The sequence below is a fragment of the Gavia stellata genome, chromosome 3, assembly GCF_030936135.1.
Source record: "Gavia stellata isolate bGavSte3 chromosome 3, bGavSte3.hap2, whole genome shotgun sequence".
NCBI classification, from domain to species: Eukaryota; Metazoa; Chordata; class Aves; order Gaviiformes; family Gaviidae; genus Gavia; species Gavia stellata.
This window is the reverse complement of record NC_082596.1, coordinates 89,950,558-89,964,771: the sequence shown is the minus strand read 5'-3', so window position 1 is coordinate 89,964,771 and position 14,214 is coordinate 89,950,558.

Below are 14,214 nucleotides of genomic sequence, written 5' to 3'. Positions count from 1 at the left end.
ACAAAATGACAGGCAGTCCCTGACCCAGAAAGAAATAGAAAGAAAGCAACAACTTACTCAAAGTCACCAATCAGGTCAAGGGTAGAAATGAGAACAAAACCTGAGTCTGTCAAGTCCCATCTGAGATTCATCCTCTCTTCATACCGCATAGCTACTTATTTACAGCATTTAGCTTTAGACATAGTAGTTGTTTTATTTCTGCATTAATGTGGGCATTTTAAATTTCATGCACAGCAGACTAGAATGAAGTTTTAAGTAATCTGTTTCATACTGAAAGCTTATAAAAGTAATTTTAAAAAGTGAGAGGACATTCAAGTGGCTGGTGCTGTGTGGTAGGAGTCTCTCTCCGTAGCCAGCATGTTCACATTTGCCTGCCTTTGCTGTTGAGCTCCTGCTGTGGCAGCTCGGGCTCGTAGCTCCAAGGTCCACTGCTCAGCACATCGCGACGGTGCGTGTGACAAGCGTCACTCGGGTAGTAACAAGCAGTGTCGTTGTGCTGCGGTGGAGCTGGCATTGGCTCTGTTATACAGGCACAGGACAAGGCAGGTCTCTATTCTGGATTCACGGCCAGGCGTTATGGCTGTTGGTTTTTGAAGTCTGATCATATCCTCACCAAAGCCATTAGAGGTTAGTATGGCTCTAAGCACATATAATATTCTCCAGCATGGTTACAAAAGAAAATAAGAATGCAAACAGCTGCGCTCTCGTTTATGCAAGTACTTGATTTCGAAGTGCCTAAGCAATTTTCTTCTTTCCTTGAAAAGAAATTGTTTGAGAACTGTTTGCCTTCCAGTACCTTCCACGGGATAAGTAGTGGGGGCCATGGGTTAACATCATTAAAAGAGAAGAGCGTCCCCTCTTCTTAGTCTTGAGCTGCCATGTGTACTTGCTCCTGCAGGAGGATTAGCAGCTGCCAACCCCCCTGGCAGTAATGGGAGGTGGAGGTGGGGGCAAGACCACTCGCCATGTGCTTCAGCACGGCCCCTGGGCTGGGACCGTCGGGCACCGGTGCCAAAGCAGGCTGGTGGGGATGCATCGGGTGCATTTTCAGCTGGTAAGAAGGCAGGCAAAGGAACAAGCATGGGTTTTAGCCCAGCCTTGACTGGCAGAAATTGGTGAGACAGCAGTGAGGGTGGAAGGTAGAAGCTGGACCTCTCTCTTTACAAGCTGAGGTTAATCTCTGACCAAAGCAGCATTTCCTGGGAGGCGGTGGGGAGGAAGACTAGGGGCCCAGAGGACAGTAGACATGCAGAAGAGCTCAGATTAGCCAGCTGTTGCTTCCATACTGTTTAGTAATGGCTTACCTCGTGGCTTCCCACATTTTGGGGGGGTTTTTGCCTGGTCCCACATGTGCATGCATTGTACAGACATATGTATGCATACATGTGTATGGAGTTAAACAGATGAGAGTGTGTGTATGTATAAAGAAGTTTGGGACTCTGCAAGTGTGGGAATGAAGGAGGCCCAGAGAGATAGCTCCATGACTCCTTGCCTCCTAGGCAGATCTGTCATTTCTGGCTATAGGATTGGTTTGTTTATTCTGTTTAATGATACTGACCTTTGTGTTGAATAGGTTGGCCTGTTGCAAAGCTAGGATTTATGGCCTTTTGGGACTTCAGTTGTTTGGAAGACCGAGAATATTTTTCACTACGTTGGGCCCAAAGAGAACAACTTCTGATGACCCAGCTGCCCTTATAACTCATTTGCCCTTTACCTTTTGACAGACAAAGTGACTTCAGAATTAGTCATATGTTAGAGACTGTCTAAACTTGAATAACATTCTGGTAATAAATGAAATCTTATGACAAAGGGAAATTGAAAGTGGTTTTGAAAATTCCTATTTTTATTGTGTATTGCATGTATTTTCTTGTGGGAAACTAATCCTGAATTTGTAGTGTGAGTTTTAGAAAGGACTTAGAAAAAAATAATAATTTGGATACGTTGGAGGGAGCATTGCCTCAAACTGTATTGTCTTCCACAAGAGATCTTATGCCAATGTTACTTTATCTGTCTCTGAAAGAGCACTCAGTTTCTCTCTTACAACATAAGAAATTGTCCCCAAATCTTATTTGGTTTTGGGTCCCCCAATCTGATTCCATGATCTATTTTTCTAAGCAAATCCCTCAGGATTGGCGCAGAAAGGTTCACACCTGAGATGTTTTGCAGCACATCAACAAATAGCCTCGTTTGGTTTTTAGTCTTTAGACTCATAGTGGCCCTGATCCTACAATGCTTATGCCTAAGATTAATTGTAAGCACGTGACTGTCTGAGTTGAGCACGTCAGCTAGGATTGGGAACTCATGTTGTTTTGACTTGCGTGTCATCAGTGGCAACAGCTTTGCAAGCTCTGCTTGTACGTTCAGCCCTCCGCTGTCCGCAGCGGGAGTGTAACGGCAGTCACAACCCAGGGACCCAGAGGCTGCCCAGGTAGCCCTGCAGTTTGGTTACCAGTCCCGTAAATACAAGAACCTAAAATCCTGTCCTATTTGCTTCCCCTCAGCTGTATTGGTTCTGCCGGGTGGAAAGCAGGGAGGGGAGAAAAAAAATTTTAGTACTTTTTAGGGTAAGTTAAGCAGCACTCTTTCTGACTTCACACAGGAAAGGGATCTACTCAGTAAGAAAGTGCTAATTTCACATTTTTCGCAGTAGAGCTGCACTGTAAGTACCAAGCCCAAAAAGAGCGAGAGCGTAGTCAAATTCACAGAATCACAGAATCACAGAATCACTAAGGTTGGAAAAGACCTGTAAGATCATCAAGTCCAACCATTAAAAAAAACAAAAAACAAACAAACAAAAAAAACCCCAAAAACACAAACCACCCACAAAACACACCACACAACACAAATTAAAGAAAAATAGGTTATAATGATCAATTATTCAAGTGGATAAATTTACTTTGGATTCGGAAGATGCTGAAACTTAAGGGCCAGAGCCTTTTCTGCTATAAAATGATTCAGCTTCATCACTTTCAGGGAAACAGTGGGAACTTACATCATTCGGTTGAGAATCTGACTATGATAGGCAGCATAAGCAATCATTTAAAACTCCATGGCACGTATTTCATCTAGTTTGGGTGACAGCCATAAGGTGAATGTTTTAAATTCTGACATGGCATAGCCTTTCTTTTTAAATCTGTGGTGTGATTTTAAAGGAGATGAGATAAAAGCTGTGCCTCTCCAAAGGCACCTTTTCTCTGATGTTAAAGGAAACAATGTAAAAATATGCCCACTAAATAAATCATCAGGGACTTTCAGAATAGATCACATCCTTCTGTCTTAAAACTTGTAATACAACTCAAGATGTTCACCTTAACTCAGTTTCTTTTGTTCAGCAATTTTTCCGTACAAGAAGGCGCATGTAGAGAAGGCAAGTCTGAGGAGACACCCCATCAGAAGATGTTCCAGTGAACAGAGATAAGAAGCTCTTCTTTTGATTTCTGGCATGGCGCTTTCAGAAGTTTAATCCTCAGTGATCCCTCTCATATTTCCAAGGAGGGGATAGTGGAGAAAAGACTGAGGGCTGTTATTTTGCTGAAGGTGAATACCAGCGACCTGTGAACATACCTGGCTCTGTAGAATAGGTTTTTTAAGTACCTTAGCCAACATAGTGGAGAAAGTGTGCTGATTTTGACTCCGCTGCTCTAGGATGAATTTTCAGTAACATTTGTCTTCAGCTTGCATGCACACAGAGCGGTGGAGGGAAGCATGGGCTGGCACAACAGGCTTTTAAGGACCGTGGCTGAAGTTAGAACTTGCAGCAAGTTGCATCTATAGAAAAAGAAAATGCCCCAGACTCAAGAACTCCTGCCAAGTTAATCTGTCGTACCAAACTATAAGGTTGAAACGCATCCTACCAAAGAAAATGCCCCAGACTCAAGAACTCCTGCCAAGTTAATCTGTCGTACCAAACTATAAGGTTGAAACGCATCCTACCAAATAATAGGCACTGAAGTCATAGCTATTCCCCTAGGCCCCTGCTGTGGTAAGTGGAGAGAGAAAGCAACACCTCCAGAGACTAGTTCATGGCTTAGGCAGGATGAATCACCCCCTCTTGCCTGAGAACCGAAAGGTGACAAGTCTTTTATCTTTCTGATTAGACCAGTGCCCATGGTTAGACGAGTTGAATCTAGGCTTTAAACCTTTGTGGCATGTAGCTGTAGCAAGACACAAGTGCCCAAATTGAGCCAGCATGGCATAGCCTCCTTAACACTGTGCATAGCCATTGCTGTGAGGAGAATGCATCTTTATCACCAGAGGACTCCTTCAACCATCCCCTTATGTGCAGATGTGAGGAGGAGTGACAGTTTCTCCAAAGTGAGAATATTTCCAAATATCGAGAAGCTTTATTTTGTAATGTGTTAAACCATATAAATTCCCCAGATAATATACCTCATAAATGAAATGAGACTAATTAGTAGGAAGGTAATGAGAGAGCATTTACAGAGGTTACATCCCAAGGTCCGGTCACTGCTGTGGAAAACATGAGAGGGGTAAAAACTGCAGTCGGCTTTGTTCCTCTAGCGCTGGCATGCATAGTTGTTAATTAACCCCAGCAAGGGCAACCTTAGAATGGCAAAAAGAGGAGAAAAATGTTAAGGGACTATGAACTTTGTCATTCCTTTCTCTCCCCTTTGCCTCCCGTCAGTGTCCCTGGGCTGGCATGAGCCCCTTACTGCTACACCAACCTGCCCTTGCATCCATAGCAGTGCTAGGGCTTCGTCCAGCTTCCCCCGCGTTAAGGCCACATGTTGGGGAACTCAGGTTCAAGTGCTTTTTCCAGGAAAAGCTGAAGGGCTACTGGGACACCACAGAAGTCCTTTTGGCACAGGTCGTCAAGGTTACGTAGGTGCCCAACTGCTTTTTAACTGAGTCAATTGCCCACCTACAAAGGCAGAAAATAGCACTTCTTGACCTTATAGTATCGGAAGTGTAAGTCTGCTATGGGTTTTGAGCACTTGCATGCAAAGGTATGGAGAGTTGTGTGAGGGCTTAAAACAGACTGTTGAATTAGAATGCCGTCTGTGAGAGCAGAAATGGTAGCTATTGTACTGACTGCATGGTAAAGGATCCAAATGGCAAATCTGTGTTTTGGATTACTTAAGCTTGAACGGAAGTATAAGGTCTCATTCTAAACTCATCTGAACTGATAGGATTCTTCCCTTGACTTTAATAAGCGTCTATATTGAGCTGAAAGTTGAACCTTGAAATGAAACCTTGGCATGCGAGTAACTGAGACTTTAAAAGCATGAATTTACAGATTGTCAAAATATCAAGGAGATACTGCTGATGAAACAACATCTATGCTCTGTACTGAATCATAATGTACCTAGTGAAACAAGGATGTCTCTTGAAAGAGAAGACCTATTGAAAACCAGCCCCATGTTGAACAAGGGTCATCCATTTGCACAGCTTTTAACAGTTGCTACTTACACCTGGACAGCTACAGGCTCTCTTGGAACATGGCAGAATGCAAAATGTTTGAGGCAAATGCAACTGAAGGAATATAGAGTCAAATCAGTGCTCACTGCAAAAGAAGCATCTGTGTCTATATACTGATTGAAGGAGCTGGATGGAGAGGGAACAAAATGATGAGCTCAGGAGATGCGGTGACTGAAGTGTAACTGATGAGAAGTCAAATAACATTAAAAAAAAAAAAGAAAAGAATAGCACTGATGTCACCTGTCACAAAAGAAAAAAATATTACGAACAAGCAGGTGTAATGAGAAAATAGGTATGTTGCAAGTAACAGAATTTGAACACTGTGTCAATCTGAACTTGATCAGACCATTGTGGAGAAAAATCATAGACAGGGTGCCAGGGAAGACTTTCTTCTTTGTTTCCTCTCAAAACTTAAATTTTACAGATCTGGTCTCTTCATAATTTTATTCTTGGACGCGTGTTCTTAAATATGTGCATTAATTGCACCTCAGCTACCTTTGAATTTTTCACTAGCATAATTACTCTTATATTTTTGCTCATGTTTAGCCTAAACTTTTCCTTCCTTTGCTTACGGCCGTTACTTCTTTTTCTGTTTTCTTCTGAGACGTGGTGTAATTTCCTTCCTTCATTTACATTGTTACCTTGAAGATATTTACAGGCTATGTTCATTTTCCTCCTGAGGTTTCTCTTTTCCCCAGTGTTGCTGTTTTCAGTTCCTTTCTTTTTTCTTCTCTTTTCCTAATTTGTATGCTCCCTGTCTTTTTTTATCACCAGTACAGCTAAGCATTTTGACTAATTTTACATGTGATCATTTTCTCATATGTTTAGGACTAATAGTTAAGTAGCAGAACTGACCTTAAAATGCTGTGAGGGACATTTCCTCAAAAATATTGCATAATATTCTCTCTTTTGACACACTGTTTTGTGTTTTTAATGTCCATCAGCAGCAAACTTCTTGTATTGCTAAGCCAGCTGCCGCAGTTATGCAAAAAAAAAAAAAAATCTAAAAAATCTATATCCTTCATTTTTTTGTAGTAGGACTTTATATTCCTATTGCTTTAATTTCTCACTGGTGCATATCTATATGCAAGGTGCCCAGACTTGCATAGGTTCTGCATAACTTGTGGTACATATGTGAGTCTGGTGCGTGCATTTGAACAAGCAGGCAGAGTATGTGCTCTGCAATTAAAACACAAGAATGGCATTCAGTATGCGTGTCCTGCTTTGGATGCTTTTCCATTTAAGAAAGGCCAGGCCAGCTTTAGAGCTATATTTAAGCACATTGACCTGCGTGTAGGTCTGTAACAGGATTTTCAGAAGTGACTTGGCAGGCTGAGTTCCTAATTGTTAATTTCCTGATTTTACTGGTTTACACCCGAATTCCTTTGGACTTCTGCTACCTGTTCTTGATAAATTTGCTGGGGTGGGAACTGCCATTTTCTCCACGCAGTGCTGAGAAGAGGAGAGCCCTGCCCTTACCGGCTTCTCAGCAGTACCAACCTGAAAATGCCTAACAGCAGCAAAACATAACCAGAGTGATGCCAAGGTGCCATGCAATGGGAATGAATATGAAGTAGAAGGAGACAAGAAAAAAATACCATGCAATCAGTTCATCTGATGATGAGAGAGTGAAGAACTGATGATCAGAAACATCTTGCTTAGCATTTCAAGATGAGGCATTGTCTTTACGTTCTTTGCAAATAGACTGATTAAAAAATATCCCCAAATAAAGAAATAGGTTGGATGTATAAAAAGTGCAACAATACACTTTTTCATGCTATCTCTGCCTCATACTTGTTTATAAAGATTATCTAATAGAGGCACAGCTGCAATCTGAGAATGTGCCTGCACTGGCCTTACAGTGCCAGGGAAGGGGAATCTTGAGTCTGTCAGAAAAAGAAATGTGTATAGCAACCCACGAGCTCAAGAAGATACAGCTCCTTCGCCCTGAACCCCCTGTTGTCACTGGCTGCTGCCAACCAGAGTGTTTGGTTTCAATGTTGTGAGAAACCTTAGGCAATCTCGCACGATACAAGCGAGAAAATGACAGCCCTCTGATGATGCAGCCAGTTTTCCTGATCAGCATGATTGTATGAGAGCGCTGTACTTAGTTATATCGATTCGTCTCTGAGAGCTCTTTCTGCCACATAAATCTCATCGAAAATCTTTAAAGATCCTGCCCCAGAAGGCCACTATGTTTTCTTTCTCGGTAAAAAGAAGCAGAGCCAGGAATTAATTTCTCAAAGTTTCAACTAGAACGGTCCATTTATGAGGCAGGTCTGAATGCATCTCTATTTTACATTTTGAAACATTTAAAAACAGCGCTGCACTTCGTGATTAACCTTCACATATGAGCAGTATTACAAAGAGCTGTATCTATCTCCTCTGCCTTTCCTTCTTAGTTCAAGAGGCTTGAATAAAGAAAATCACCTTTCTTTTAGATGGGGGAATCTGAAGGAGCACTGTGCTTATTGTAGCTCAAGCCTTAAGTACCATAGGCACCACATTATAAAGATACTATTTGTGCCAATCTAGTTAAAAAGACTGATAGTGCTTCCCTGATGAAATTTTTCTTCTAGAGTAACTAAAATGATTTTAAAAATAAATATATATTTTAAATTAAGAATCAAGTCTTTCAAATCAGCTGGAGCTAAGGAAGAACAAAATACAAATTCATACTAATTCTCCGTAGAATTATCAATAAGTCTGAGTCATAAACTGTGTCTTGATGCCTAGCAGACTCATTTCTTCTAGCATATATAGGAGTAAATAAGAGAAAAAAAAGAAGTCTGACCTTTTTTTTTTTCCCTTGACAAAAATACTTTTTTGAAAAAATAATTGAGTCTGAATTATCTGTAACACAGAAAGAACATGTTTGTGTAAACACATACATGTGTCGGAGTTTTAGGCTGTTCAGGTACAGAACAGCTTGTATGATGGGGCTATAAATGTTTCAGTAACACGAAATGTTTGGTAACATTATTATTTTTTCCTCTTTAATAGCCTGGTAAATTATTCCTGGGCTTACTCTGTTGCTCTGCACAGATGCAGCGATCTCTCCACATGCTGTAATAGGAGACTGGGGACTTCATTTCCTTCTCCTGTTTTTTAACTCTAAACAAACTAACTCCAAGACCTTTTACAACCAATATATGCCAAAGTGTCATTTATTCATTAACTGTGCAGCCCAGCGCAACTTAAATATAATTACTGCACAGCAAAACAAAGCTAACTTCATAAAACCAGGACCTGGCAAGGAACATCTGATTAGACAAGCATCCTCCTACAGGTGCAGAACCATTGGCAACACAGGAGGGTATTGTGTTAATCCAGGATGTAATAGGAAATTAAACAGACCATCATTTTGTAATTTATTGCAGGGGGATACACCAGTACATTTGTGTAGAGCCAATTTCAAATAAGTGAGTGCTGTAGCAGTCCCCCAAATGGAGGAAATTGGTGGATATGGCATTAATTGTGGTAATGAATCCTGACCTAGAGTATATTCATGTGTTTGTGAGTTCTCGCCAAAGCTTCTTTGTCTAAGTATTCTTATTCTGACTTTATGGTAAACGACTTGGAGTTGCTACAGCAAATGGATGAGAAATCTAATGCAGTAAAGCAGCAGAGATTTTGAGGACTGGAACAGACAATGCCTAAGAGTACATGTGATGATTTTGTCATGAGTATAAACTTCCATACCTGCAGCATATCAGCAAGTCTTTACAAGCATGGGAGTGTTTTTTCAAATAACAATCCAGCCTGATTAGAGCTTGAATCCAGAGTTGAAGAAAATAAGGCACTAATCTTGCCCAGATTTATGTATATTTTTCATTTTATGCACCAGGACTTGTGCCTTTAGTTTCAGCTAAAAGACAGACCGAATAATCATAAAATACAAAAAAAGTCAAAGCAAGTTTCTGAGCCCCCATCAGGTTCTAGAGACCAACTCCATGGTTTTTGGAGCAGTCTTTGGATTTCTGCGTTCCCCTTGATCAGCTCTTTTGTGCCTGCAATATTAATGGTTCAGGTTTATGGGAGAGTTGTAAATATGTCCTCTAACCCTTTATGACAGTCGAAGTTATATTTCTTTCAGGAGCAGCATTTCTCCAGCAGACCCCCAGCACTCCTTTACATTTCCTGCACTGTCAAGCCCTTTTTGTCCTTAGGTGAGACAAAGACAGACTCTTGTCTCCCATTTCCATGGCTGGTGCTAAGGGGATGGAGGGGTAGGAAGGGAACACTAGCTGGCCACAGTTTTCATAGGAAAAAAGGCTTCCTAAAGATACTTTCTGGGCCTTCCTTTCAGTGTTGGAGGAATGATAGTTGTGTCTTCCTTTCCTGTACTCAACACCCCTCACACCAATTAAAAAATGTGCTTTATTTACTAAGGAGCCTAGAAAGAGTTCTGGTGGCCTCTAACTCACTGCTGTCCCAGAGATTGGGCAGTGGGAAAGCAGTCTAAGTGGAAAGCATTTTCCCTTGAGTAATCAAAATATCTTCTGGAGTTTGCATTTTCTGACTTCATCACAATACTAGCTCCAGAGATGACAGGAATAACTTGTGTGCTGGCAGTACTGCACATACAGAAAAGGTCTTTTGGACTTTACCAACAATTAAAAGGTACCCAGTGAGTGCCCAGAGCAATGTGCATCAGTGAAATGTTTCAAAAGACAAGATGGAGTAAGATGGTAGGACTGAGTAATCATTAGCATAACAGCTTTATATGTATATAGTTAGTATATAGTGTAAATGTTTATGAATGTATATAGGCTATCCAGAGGATAAAAGAAAGGAGATGCTGAATGAAATAAAATGAAATAAAATGAAATAAAATGAAATAAAAGTTTGCAGTTCAGCTTTGGTCCAGCTGGTCTAGAGGCTGGCTATGCAAGAGGGGTGGCCAGAGCTGGCACAAAGCAAGCACTGCTTGCAGCAGAGACATGACCATCCAGTGGAGAGGAGTTGAGAGAGAGAAGGGAGACAGGTGACAGGATTTGGTGATGTCTCAGCTGACACACAATGAGGGTTTTTTTTGGTTCTGCAAGGTAATTGTTAATGGGCAATAAAATGAAATGCTGAAGTCTTGGCACAATATTTTATATATGCTCCTGCCAGAGGTCTTTGTTCGCATGTGGTTCTTTTATTTCATAGTCCTCAAGAGCAACATCTATAATCTGAGTCCCTTTGTCCGCTGCTGCACTTTATGCTGGTCATTAAACAGTTAACCTGTATTGTCTTACAGGAGTCCCATTTCACTGCTGCCAGAATCAATGATAAAATTCTGACTGCACAAGCGAGCGAGCCCATGGGCCAGATGGATATTTGGTATCAAAACATTTGAAAGGGTCTTTCTGTAATAAAGAGCTATATGAAGCGTTTGCTCTAAAGAAAAGTACCAATCTCTTGTCTCCAGAGCATTTGTAATCAATATTATATTACAGGTTGATTAAATACCAAAATATTAGAACAGTGAATCTGAAACTTTTCTTTGCTACTTGAAGACAACTGTAAAAACTGATTTAGAGAAATGTTGACAGTACCAGAAAACAACAAAATCAAAATAGCATCATAGTTACTATTTCTGAACATGTGAACTTGGCAACACTCGTCATTGGATCAGTACCTGGCAGATGCTGTAGGTGGGTAAAATATTATAACCCTGTGGGCTAAATATTTTGCCTATTTATCCTGCGCTGTGTGCAAGTAGATAGTAGAACATGTGGAATAATGCAGAATAATGTGGAAGCCAAATAGAAAGGTTGAAATCTGTTGTCTTCACAGATATGTAATAAGGTGTGTGTCTGGCACAGGAAACTCTAGATTTGATGCATTTGACACTGTGACAAAAAATGGGTAAGCAAGAGAACGAAGGCCATGTGAAGAGGCATGGCTAACCCAGCCAGAATTTGAAGCAGTAACAGGTGGCTTGGCCTTCTTGTCACTGGATTGCTTTTATCCCTTTAGGCTTTCTGTCTTTGGCAATAGGTGTTAGGTTCATGTCCATCTGAGTGATAAAGTCTGGGACCAGTGTGAGAAGGAGGAGGCAGAGAGAACCTGGCTCCGTACACTAACTATAAAAAAGTTGGGCCATCAAAATGCCCGATAGTGGCAAAAGAAAGGTGTGCCTACCTCTGTTTTTTGGTTCTGACAGGGACACCTTGCTACGTGGGGGAAAAAAATACATGAAACGAGTAACAGGGTGAAGAGTGCACCCCCTGCGAGCCAACGGCAAGCAGACTTAGAGGAATGCTGTGTCAGAGACTGAGCCTTTTGGGCCCCCACTTTCTCCTTACCTGTCCCTATACTGGCTTCCTCACTCCTTCACTCAGCAGAGCTTTTTCATTCAGTCCTCTTTTCAATGTCTAGTTACCAAAGTTTAGGTTTGTTCTTTGGGGGCATTTCTGGTTTTGTTTTATTTTGTTAAAGGAGGTTTGAGAGTTTGTTTGTTCCAATAAGCTGGAGCTGTAATTGGGAAATGGGTTAAGCTTGCTTGCAATTAAGATAATTGACGTGAAATACCCAATTGCATCCTGAGAGAGAGTGAGAAATAAGTTCCCCAGCTGAGTTGTAGAAGAAAGCATCTTTGTCTAACAATGTAGGTAGAAGCAGATGTTTAGAAAAACATGTAAAAGCAATCAGGAGGGGATTTATTCATTTGTTTATTAATTAAGATGCATGCATGAGCAGACAGACAGCAAAGTTCTGAGTTAAGAAAGGCAAAGTTCCAGGAGGGGGTACAGGAAAGCTGTATACAGGTGATTACTGTTGTGGGGGGTTTTTTTAAATTTTTTTATAAAGGAGGAACTCACCCCAAAGCTTTTTGGAAGATTCAGATCAGCGTGTCCCTTGCATACAGTCTTCCTGACTCTGTGTCCCTTATCCTAGTAAGGTTTTTCTCTTTTGCTTAAATAAAGTAAGATACATTATAAGATCCTATCAGGCCATGAGTACCTCCACAGCTAGTAAAAAATATACATGATTTTGTGCACTCTGGTTGCCAAGGTTAAAAAATGCATAATAAGTACTAGAGCGATTCTGAAATAGTGAGTGACTGAGGACTTCTGATAATGCTCATGTTTGCTTTCTAATTTCTGGAGAATAAGGAATCAGGTTTTCTGATTGGAGGGACAGAGGTGCTTGGGGATCTGATGTGGGGACAGACAGCTGCTGAGAACCTGTTAGTTGGTGTGGTCAGTTTGAAGAAAAGAAAATGAAGAGGGTGGGTATTTGCTAGACAGCTGTCTGTGCTAAAAACAGGGGAACATGTACTAGTGCTGGTAAGAAAGAGAAAAGGCTTCAAAGGCTTTGGATAAGAATATGTATGGCTTTTTTTCTTTTATTTTTTTTTTTAAATGTCTGTACCTTATCCAACAAACCTGGATTTCATTTACAGCATCAAAAGTAACATTATCTGAGATTAAAATTGGAAGGACCAATACTGAATTCACTTGGCTGCTCATGTAATTGATGATTCCCACAATTTTTATGCAATTGTTAAAGCATCAGTTGAATGTATTGCTCTTTTCTTTGGTTTCCTTGTTTGAGCTGTCCTTGAAATTCAACACGGACTGGTTAAACATTTTTAAAGTAAGAGACTGTAGGCTTTAATGGCTTGTCTAGCTAACTTGTCTCTGTGATGACTTTGGTAGTATTAATGGAAGATCAGTATTGGAGGGGGTTGTGGTTTGTGTGTTGCTCGTTGACGGGGAGTTATTTTACATAGATAAACCTGGTAAACTAATGTCTGAGAATCAAATATGTTTTCTGGTTGAAATGCTAGCCTTTAGTTGACTTTTTTTGTGATTGATGTGCTCTTTGATATAGGAAATCAAATAAGAAGATAAGAAATATGGCAGATTCCTCTTTCATGTAAATAAAAGTGGTAGGGTCCTCCTGTTCTTCTGGCACTTGGAGCCTCAGTACACGTGGAGGGTTGCAGAGCCTGGACCACCTCTCAGCAGGTGGACAACCAGGATTCCTGCTGCTGCTACTGTCTTTGTTTAGAAGATGAAAAGCACAAGCTGATGTTTTGTGGAATCTTGCAGGGCTGCTGTAATGCAAAAAGTGACAGAGCCAAGAGATGGGGTAACTGCAGCCTCTCTATGCTTGCACCTGCAAATGCGTGTCCTTACTAGAGGGTGTGGAGGGGAAGTAGGTACATCCTCCATGCCCAGTGCAGTGCTTACTTTCTGTGATTTGGTGGTCAGATAATGAGATAGTAATTAAAAGTGTTAATTTTTAACTTGTAGACCTATGTATTTATAGCCTTATGATCTACTATTGAGTGTCTAAAAAAGCTGGTCTCTTGGGCTATTCATACAGAAGTTTTCTCCTGGAGGTCCACCAAAGATTGCAGATGGGTGTTTCGGCTAATTCCCCTCACAGGTTACAAAAGTTACTCAGTTCTTCCACAAACTACATACGGGTTTCAGTGTTAAACTGGTAGCTTTTTGTGGTTTGTTCTAATGCTTTTGATGAAGTACTGCTTTGCTGTGACCTTTCCCACTCTTTTCTTTGTCCGTGTGTTTAGGAAGAAATTTAAGCATGATGGGATTTCTGGAGATGTGAACAGATCTTTTATTAAGAAAGTGTTAAAATGAATAATTTTCTCTGGAGCATGTTCCCCTTATGTAAAAAGATATTGCAAATGACATTTGGACTTTCCATAAGTGAACCGAGCCTTTAAGTCTTTTTTGGATCACATATGATGAAAGGCAAATAACTGAACAGTGCTACTATAAATTCTATGATCTTTATATGCTTAAGGGAAGG